Source organism: Cyprinus carpio, chromosome B4 (genome assembly GCF_018340385.1).
Source record: "Cyprinus carpio isolate SPL01 chromosome B4, ASM1834038v1, whole genome shotgun sequence".
NCBI lineage: Eukaryota > Metazoa > Chordata > Actinopteri > Cypriniformes > Cyprinidae > Cyprinus > Cyprinus carpio.
This window is the reverse complement of record NC_056600.1, coordinates 9,174,168-9,183,872: the sequence shown is the minus strand read 5'-3', so window position 1 is coordinate 9,183,872 and position 9,705 is coordinate 9,174,168. Positions and strand designations below refer to the sequence as shown.

The following is a 9,705-nucleotide window of genomic DNA, read 5'->3' as shown; positions in this document are numbered from 1 at the left end:
CGCAAAAAGTCCAAAAGCATTCACTGCGTGATGAAGCCCGTTAGAATACAGTTAGAATGCCCTTATAATTCAAGCAATTAAAGAAAAAAATACCCATGTATGAGTTTTTATGTTTTTATATTCATTTCACAAGCAATGTACTTTTCTGAATATCAGCACGTGCGCGATCACAAATGTGCTATTAATTTTATACAACAGTGCATAGCAGCACGGTGTTTCGTTCCTTGAATGAATCAGATTTTGAACAAATGGAGTGAGCCAGTGATTCAACAGTCCATTCAGATGGACTCACTTTCGTTTCTAGTTGAATCCTTTGATTTGAATGATTCAATAAATAATTTATTAAAACATGGACTTGCTGCCACCTTCTGGCAGTTTTATTGTCATCATTATTTATCCATGACAGGCCTAAACCAGCCAAGGTGACAGCACTACCAGCACAGAAACACATTTAGCAAAATATTTACCAAAATTACTCCATTTCAGGCACCAGAAGGAAAAAGGTTAATTTAATAAGGCTAATTTTTCATTAATTTTTCATTACAAATTTTGTAATCATTATGTACAGTTAGCTACAGGAACACCTATCCCCCCCCCCCCCCCCCTCCAGGCCACCCGGAAAAAGAAACTAACCACACCATCCACCCTGAAATATTTTTACAATTCAACCACTAAATAGAAGTCTTTCCAAAAAACTTCCAGTAATCAAAAATTTTTTGAAAATGATGTGATCTAAATTTTCTCAATGGTAGTGTGGTAATGTGTAAATATCCCGCCCTCACTCTATTTCTTTGTTTGGTGGTGTGACTGTCAGATTTTGGATTTTGGACTGGGTGTGTGGATTTGGGGGGTGGTGAGTGGTTGGGTGTTTGGGGATGATGCGTCACTCACCGGTCTCGAGTCCAACGGAGGAGATCCGGAAGGATAAAAGAGGAGTTACGACAGAGAAGGAGGAGAGAGGACCAGGCCTGGGGTTTATTTTGGGTTTTGGTTTTGTTTGTGCGCGGCAGTCCGTCCGTGAGGGGCCCTCACGCTGTTTTGTGTTTATTTGGTTATTAAAGTTTCATTTGGAATGTTCCCTGGTTCCTGCCTCCTTCTTCCTGTGATTATGAAGTTTTTATTGCGTTACACTGGCTAACTAGCACATTATTAGGAAAGGCGAAATAAATAAATAAATAAATAAAAACCATATTATAAATTATGCTAAATTGTGTGTTGAATGGTGTATATGATTTCTGCTAAGATAACTTGCTATATGAATGTTTTTAGAATGTTTTTATTTATTTATATAATATATGCATTACACAACGTACAGTACATAGGGTTTAGTAGCGGGTGACATTACTATATTTAAGTACTCCAACCTGAAAGAAGCTCATCAGCATCTTCATACCCAGAATGCTGTTCTTCAGAAAGGACACTTCCTGTTATGGAGTAGAACCATCAGACAGATGTTCACAATCACAAATCTGCCAAAACCCCCCACTTCCTTTGGATCACTCAAACACTAATTCTATAATTTCAAATAACACTCAAGGTCCCACAAATAAATCAGTGTGATTTATTCACTCATTCCTCTGTATAAAGTGATTATCCTGTTGATAACTACAAATCCAATACTATGACAGTTACTCACCCCTCTGAGTGAAGAGACTGTCTCTGGTAGTGGGTCTGTGCTGAATCTCCTCATAAACGGCCTCAGTCTTCATCTTGTGTCTCCTCTTAGAGAGAGCTGTGAGTGTAGACAGACAAACCTGCTGTCAGTTCACAACACATGACTGATCACACACTGAATAAGACACAATATGACAGTCTCTGGATCTCTCCTACCTCTCCTCATCACTCTGTTCTGCTGAATCAGTATAGCAGCAGTGGCACTAAGAGCAGTAAGAGCACAACTCCCAGAACAATCACAAGCACTGGGGGGACGGAGAGAGACGCTGCTGGAGGAGTTTGTGGAGGAGAGACTGATGTCGAGAGCACTGGAGGAGAAACTGGACGAGAAGCTGGTGTTGTTGTGGCAGGAGAAGTGGACACTGACAAATCTGTCAAATCTGTGAAAACAGACACAAGCACGTTCAAAGCTATGAATGTTCTGAATATACCAATGTTACACACTTTTAAAATGGTCTAAAAATAAATATTATTTCTCAGTATTTGCTGTGACCTGCACAGGTGAGTCCAGCGTGCTCTTTGTGGGAGCAGTCAGTGTGGTTTTTTCAGGGAGAGAGGACAGTCCCACAGGTGAATCTCATTCCCTCTGCACTCGACTCTGTTCATCCACACAACACCTTCACCAGCACCAAAGACTGAATTCCCATCAGCCCTCAGTGCTGCTCCACAACCCAGCTGCATGCAGACCACCTGAGCATCGCTGATGTCCCACTGATCATCACAGACTGAGCCCCACACAGCGTTATGATACAACCTCCAGCCTCCCAGAGCACAGGCCCTTACCTCCACTCAGTCTGAGAGGAAGATGATCTCTAAAACACACACATCACAAAAAAGTAGATACATTATACCAGCAGAGTACTGACAGAACAGCAGCATCCATCACAAAAGAGTAGATACATTAATTACCAGCAGCAAGATGAAATACTGCTGGGTTTCTCATATTAAAAACACCATTATCTTACGTCCCTGTTCGATAAAACCAGCATATGCTGGTTACATATGTTTTGAAACATGGCAGCTGGTTTAAGCTAGTCCTAAACAACTAGCTCCTGCTTAAGACCAGCTCATAACCAGCTTTTAACCAGCTGCCATGCTTCAAAACATACCTAACCAGCATGTGCTGTTTTTTTTTCAACAGGGGTTGCATTCACATTCATAATTTTCATGGTTATTTATGTTAAATGAACTTACCTGAACACTGTCTCTGATGGGGAGATGTGGAGCATGTCAGAGAGCTTCGAGGAGACTCATGGATCTCTTGTTCTGTAACAACAATTAAATTATTATTCAATTTATTCCACACATCTTCTCAAAGCACTAAAATTAAAAGATAACATCCGTTTTACCTGAGCAAATGATATTGGCCACTTCATCGTCACCACAATTATTCTGTCCCCAGAGTGAAGATGGACACTGCCATAAAGTGGAATCAAGTGGTCGACATGTAACTTTATCCAGCCAGTTAGGACCTGATTTCACTCTTGATGTAGAATCAGACAAAACACCAGATCTTCCACAGTTCAGCTCTTGACAGATCAGACTCACTGTGTCTCTGTCCATCTGGTTGTAACACACATTACCCCAGGATCCATTGTAGAAAACCTCCACATTCCCTTCACAGCCCTCAGTTAACCTGATCTCTTTAAACTCTAGATAAAAAAAGGTCAATATTAAAATCACAAATTTGAAAAATGTGCACATTATGGACATTTGAATTTTGAAATGTGTAAAACCTTATACTTAATTTCAGTGTAAACAATTTAGCAGCATGTTTACCTGAGCACACGACTCCTACATCCTCCTTGTGTTGACAGTCATGTTTTCCCCAGCCTGGAGAAGAGCAGCTCCACAGGGATGTGTAACATTCCCCTCACACTCCACCTCATCCAGCCATATGGGTCCAGAACCAGGACCAAACCAGGCTGGTACCTGCTGGTTACTGAGGGCCACTCCACACTGCAGCTGTTGCACACACCACATGGGCATCTTAATATCCCAGGAGTCATCACACACTGTCCCCCATGAGCCGCTGTGAAAAACCTCCAGCCTCCCTGGCGCACAGTCGCCCCCCAGAAACCCACCAGCCTGATGGACCCACGACCTGATATTCAGAGACAGAAAAAACACATTATTGATCACGGAAAACAACTGGAAGAATCTGCAGAAGAATTTGTTGTTCTCACCAAGGCAGGTGATGTACAGATGTTGTGTGGAGCTGCAGTTGAGAGTTTGTGGAGAGCTGCAGTTCACCAGATGAGCTTCACTCCCAGAGCACTGGAAGCCTGTCACACACTCATGACTGTTTTCAGGACTGGATGAAGGAGGAGCCGCAGAAGTTCAGCACAGAGCCACAGCCCAGCTGTCTGCAGACCACAGAGGATTCAGTGAGACTCCAGGAGTCCAGCAGAACTCTCCTCCAGACCTGATGGATGAAAACTTCCAGCTCCCCCTCACACTGTCTCTCTCCAGACAAACGCACCAGACCATCATGAAGAGCCACAGAGGAACCTGAATTGTGTTAGAATGTAATGAAATAGTGTTTATAAAATAAATTTTTCAGTAACATAATGCTCTCAAAGTCAAAAAAGTTTACCAGAGCAGATGACTCCAACATCTCGTCTGTGAGAACATTCAGCTCGACTCCATGAAGAGATGGAACATTCCGAGAGTTTTGTTTCATTCCCGTCACAATCAAACACATCAGCCCAGATTTCACCACTTCCCTCTCCAAACCAGTCTGATCCCACAACAGACACAGCAATCCCACAATTCAGCTGTCTACAGAGGACACTGGCAGCTCTCATATCCCAGCATGCATCACAAACTGTGCCCCAATGTCAGAGGAACTGAAGCTCCACTCTTCCTGAACAAGTGTCTGAGCCATTTTATCAGTCTGAGATCAGTGTAACCTGAGCGAATTAAAGAGAGTTCAGAAACAATGCATAAAACATTCTTAAAGGGATACTCCACCCCAAAATAAATTTTTTTGTCATTAATGTCGTTCCAAACCTGTAAGAGCTTAGTTCGTTTTCGGAACACAATTTAAGATATTTTGGATGAAAACCGGGAGGCCTGTGACTGTCCCATAGACTGCCAAGTAAATAACAGTGTCAAGGTCCATGAAAGGTATGAAAGTCCTCATCAGAATACTCCATTTGCCATCCGACGTGCAATCTGGGTTATATGAAGTGACGGGAAAACTTTTTGTAAGTGAAGAAAAGAAAAAACGACTTTATTCAACAATTTGTCTCCTCTGTGTTTGTCCTAATCATGGTATGCTGCGTATGCTCTTCTGTATTATCTGCACCACAAGGATGCGCTGTTTCCACGTGTATTTAATAATAATAATAATAATAATTCCTTACATTTATATAGCGCTTTTCTGTGCACTCAAAGCACTTTACATAGAAGGGGGTATCTCCTCAACCACCACCAGTGTGCAGCATCCACCTGGATGCAGCTTTGATTTGAAAGAAAACAGCACATCCTTGTGGCACGGATGATACAGAAGAGCATACGCAGCATACGGTGATATGGAGAGACACAGAGGAGACTGCTGACAAAGGAATTGTTGAATAAAGTCATTATTTTTTTCTTCGCTTACAAAAAGTGTTCCCGTCGCTTCATATGACCCAGATTGCACGTCTGATAGCAGATGGAGTATTCTGACGACAACTTTCATACCTTTTATGGACCTTGACACTGTTATTTACTTGGCAGTCTATGGGACAGTCACAGGCCTCCCGGTTTTCATCCAAAATATCTAAATTGTGTTCCAAAGACGAACGGAGCTTTTAATAAGTAGTCAATGACAAAATTTTCATTTTGGGTTGGTGTATCGCTTTAAGCTAAGATGTCATTAGATGATCACATTATAACTCAACCTAAGACATGACCTAGTATCAAAAACAAATGAAGAAGAGATGCTGAATATTTATACTTAACCAGAGGCAGATCAGTCCCCAATGTTGTTCAAAGGTGCAGTTGTGGTTTGAGTGATGATACTGAAACAGAAAATGAAATATGAGACTCATTTCCTCTGCACTGAATCTCTTGTGTCAACATCTGAGTGTCTCCTTTGTCAAAAGCAGCTGCTCCCCAGCAACCTGTACAGGAGCCCCACAGTCCCAGCTCTCTACAAACAACCTCTGCATCCTGCTGGGGTCAAAGACAGCGATCACACACTGACATCCACGTCTGATCATGAAGTATCTCTAACCTCCCAGAGCAAAGATTAGACCCCCATCAGCAAGTCTGGAGCGTTTGTGACCTGTTTATATTGCATAAAAGTGAACATAAGGTGAGCAGGTTTTGGATGTGGCAAGTTTTACATTCAATTACATTTTCTACATATCTACATTTTTAAATGTTTACTGTAGTACATAATGAAGGGGTTTTTTAATTGAATTTCCCCAAAATGAAAATTGTAATCTCATTGCAGTTGTTATTCACTGAAAAGGCTTCTTGAAGCTGGACAGTTGAGGTCACCAATGGCCTTTTAAACTATTGGATGGTGTGCTGTAAAATATTCTGTTAAATCATTGTGAAAATGCAGTTTAAATAATAAATTTACATATTTTTAAAGATGCCTAATTCTTAAGTGGGTAAATAATTCTAGGAAATAAAAAAAAAAACTTGTTTTAAATAATCTGATATGCGGCTTACCACATTCAATAATATATATCTTTATTTTTTGTACATAATCGAGACAAAATTATGAGACGGAAAATGAGGAAATTGCAATGGAAGCATTTGAGGAATTTTAATTTTATTACCGGAACATATGACACCAGAATCATAATTATGAGTGAAGGCATGTTTATTCCCATCCTGCTGGAACCACATAGTAAGTGTCTTCAGTGTAGACCTCTGCGATTCCTAAACATGCTAAAAGAGACTCATCCAGATTGGTCCTGATCCTTGACCCAAAAATGGGCAAGACCCAGAGTATCTACAGTGTCTCCAGAAAGTCCACCGCTGATCTACACACCAACTGCAGCATAAGCACAAAATCCCAAACCATAATCACACACTGTTCCCCACTGACCTCTATGACAGAAGACCTCCACTCTATACCAGCACAAGGATCTTGTTACCATTTAACTAGTTCACATGCATACATCTAAGAGAGAAAGACAAGAGACCTAAAATCAGTACCAATCATTCTAAACGAGATGTCATTGTGTTTCAAATTGGCAATAATAACTAATATAAATAGATAAAAAAACAGAAAAAAAAAGAGCTTACAGTATCATATTTTTATGAATTTTAGTTAATTATTTGAAGCTGTTGTGGTGAGGGCCACGTCAAGTGCAATAAGAAGCATATTATCCTAGTTATGCTACTAATTGCTCTCATATTAATCTTCTTACCTGCACACTGAAGCGCCTGGTGATCATCATGAGAGCAGCAGCTGTGTTTCTGGGATGCCTGGACACACATCGAATCTAGAGACTCATTTCCTCGCACTGAAACTCTCTTGTGTCCTTTTCTCTGCGTGTCCTCCTTTTGTCAAAAGCAGCTTTTAGCTGCTCCCCCCAACCTGTACAGGAGCCCCCACAGTCTTGCTCTCTACACACAACCTCTTGCATCCTGCTGGTTCACAAGACAGTGCGTCACAGACACTGACATCCACGTCTGAATCATGAACGTAAGCTCTAACCTTCCCAGAGCAGCGAGAACCTCCATGAGCCTTTTTTTTCCTGCCCAGTAGTGAGAGAAAATAAAAGAAGTTACTAAACCATAGTATCATCAAACAGTATAAGCACAACCACATTTATGCTCAAAATAAAAAAGGTCAAGACGCTTTATAAATAACTTTGGCAGTAACATTTACACACAGTAAATGTACGAATTCCAATCATGCCTGACAGATCATTATTTGTATGTGCATCCCCCCCAAATTGGTACAAATGTGTTATTAAACTTGTTTTTATTAACTATCATTATATTTTGATTTGTGAATGTACATGAACTATTGATACTATCATTAGTACCTTGGCCCTAAGATCCGCCCAGACCAAACCCCCACTGAAGGTGTACGGTACTTAATGCCTTTTTTGAAAGGAAAAAAGGCAAACACTTGTGATACTGGGGTTGTACATAAAAGCTTCTGATTGAAGAAAATAATCATTGCATTACTTTGGATTTACATTGTACATTGTACTTTATGGATTTTTGGCACACATTTTATGCACATACTGTAAAAAGCTACTTACAGATGCAATTCAAGATTAAACATTTGTGACCCTGGACCCTACAAAACCAGTCGTTAATGATGTCAATTTTTTGAAAATTGAGATTTATACATCTTTCTGAAAGCTGGATAGGAGTCGGACCATATTTTGACCGAGACACAACTGTTTGAAAACTGATGTGGTCTTTATGTTTGCAAAAAAAAATCTAAAATACTGTGGAGACAAATCCTCCTTTTAAAGTTGTCCACTATGATTTAGTTTCTAGAAAGTGCATGTTACTAATCAAAATTACCGTTTTTTATATATTATGGGTAGGAAATTGACAAAATCTCCTTACTTGGAACATGATCGTACTTAATATCCTAATGGCTTTTTGGCATACAAAGAAAAACAAATCAATATTTTGACCCATACAATGCTTTTTTTTTTTTGCCTATCTGCTACAACTATACCCCTGTAGCGACTTGGCAAGGTTTTGTGGTTCCAGGGTCACATTTGATCAGTTCCTGCAACTACTTGAGAATTGGAACCTATGATTTTTTGTTGCCAACACTTGATGTTAAGAAAATCAATATAAATCTTTTGGAACATTAAAATATTAGGAATGTGGATCAACAGGATGTAACAGGTTTTTTAAATTTTAGAACCAGCTGACACCTGAGCAGATGACCCCAGCATCTGCTCCTCATGATTAACAGTCCCCATAAATCAATCAACAGAACTGGTGAACTGATCCACAGTTCTTCAGTGTAGTCTTTGATCCAGCTACACAATATACGATGGTGTTCAGATTGTGTACTGTATCCTGCGTCCAACAAGCGCACCAACCAACCGCAAATCCTACATCGGTTACTCCACAGTCCAGCGTTCTGACACACCACTGGCTTAAGCATCACGTCATATACCTAAGCAGCGGTCACACACTGTTCGCCACGACCTCTATTGAGATACCTCCACTTCTAACAGCACAGACGACTGTGACCCACCCCCAACCAACCTCACATTCACGACGGTTGTTTATTGAAGTACAGAAAACCAGTAGAGAAGTAATACATTATAGAAACAGAGTAAACAAGACAGTAAGAAGAATTCCTAAAAAAAAAGAGAGAAAAACAATAGTTATACAAAGCGTCTCAGAAACGTTAACAGAGAATTTCAGGGTGGAAGCCTAGAAAAGTAAGTTTGCTCGAACCTGCCACCACACCCTCCAACATCATTATCATGTGAACAGTTGTCATTTGTTGTGTAGGAGAGATGTTGGACAGAGGATGAATCTGAGATCGCATTTCCTCTGCACTGAAATTCTGGTGTCCACATCTGAGTGTCCTTCTTTGTCCAAAAAAGAGCTGCTCCCAGCACCTGTACAGGACAGACCCACAGCCCAGGCTCTTCCACACAACATCCGCCTCATGCTGGTCAAAGACAGCGTCAACACATGACATCCACGTCTGATCATGAAGTATCTCAACTCCCAGAGCAGCGAGAGAACCTCACCAGCCTGACGCCTGAAATAAAATGAGTATGAATTAACCTTTCAGAACAAAACATTGCACTACTTTCTTTTTCTTTTCTTTTTTTTCTTTTTCGTCAAAATAAACTTTGGAGTTATCCTTACAGATGAACTCCTGCACTCGTGCTCTGACACAGGACACCTGACAACCCCATATGACAGATCCCACACTTTTTCAGTGTGTGACTCGAGATCCCGTACACATTGCATGAATTTCATACCCAGACTGGTCCTGATCTCCAGTCCAACCTGATCATACTCAAAGCATCTACAGGTTCTCCACAGTCCAGCTCTCTACACACCACTGCAGCATCAGCCAAA

General features: G+C 40.7%; 1 pseudogene; it reads right to left on the bottom strand.

The window, feature by feature from the left end:
* Positions 1 to 3,318: 3,318 nt before the first annotated feature.
* Positions 3,319 to 9,705, bottom strand: part of LOC109052335 — an 82,128-nt pseudogene continuing 75,741 nt past the window's right edge.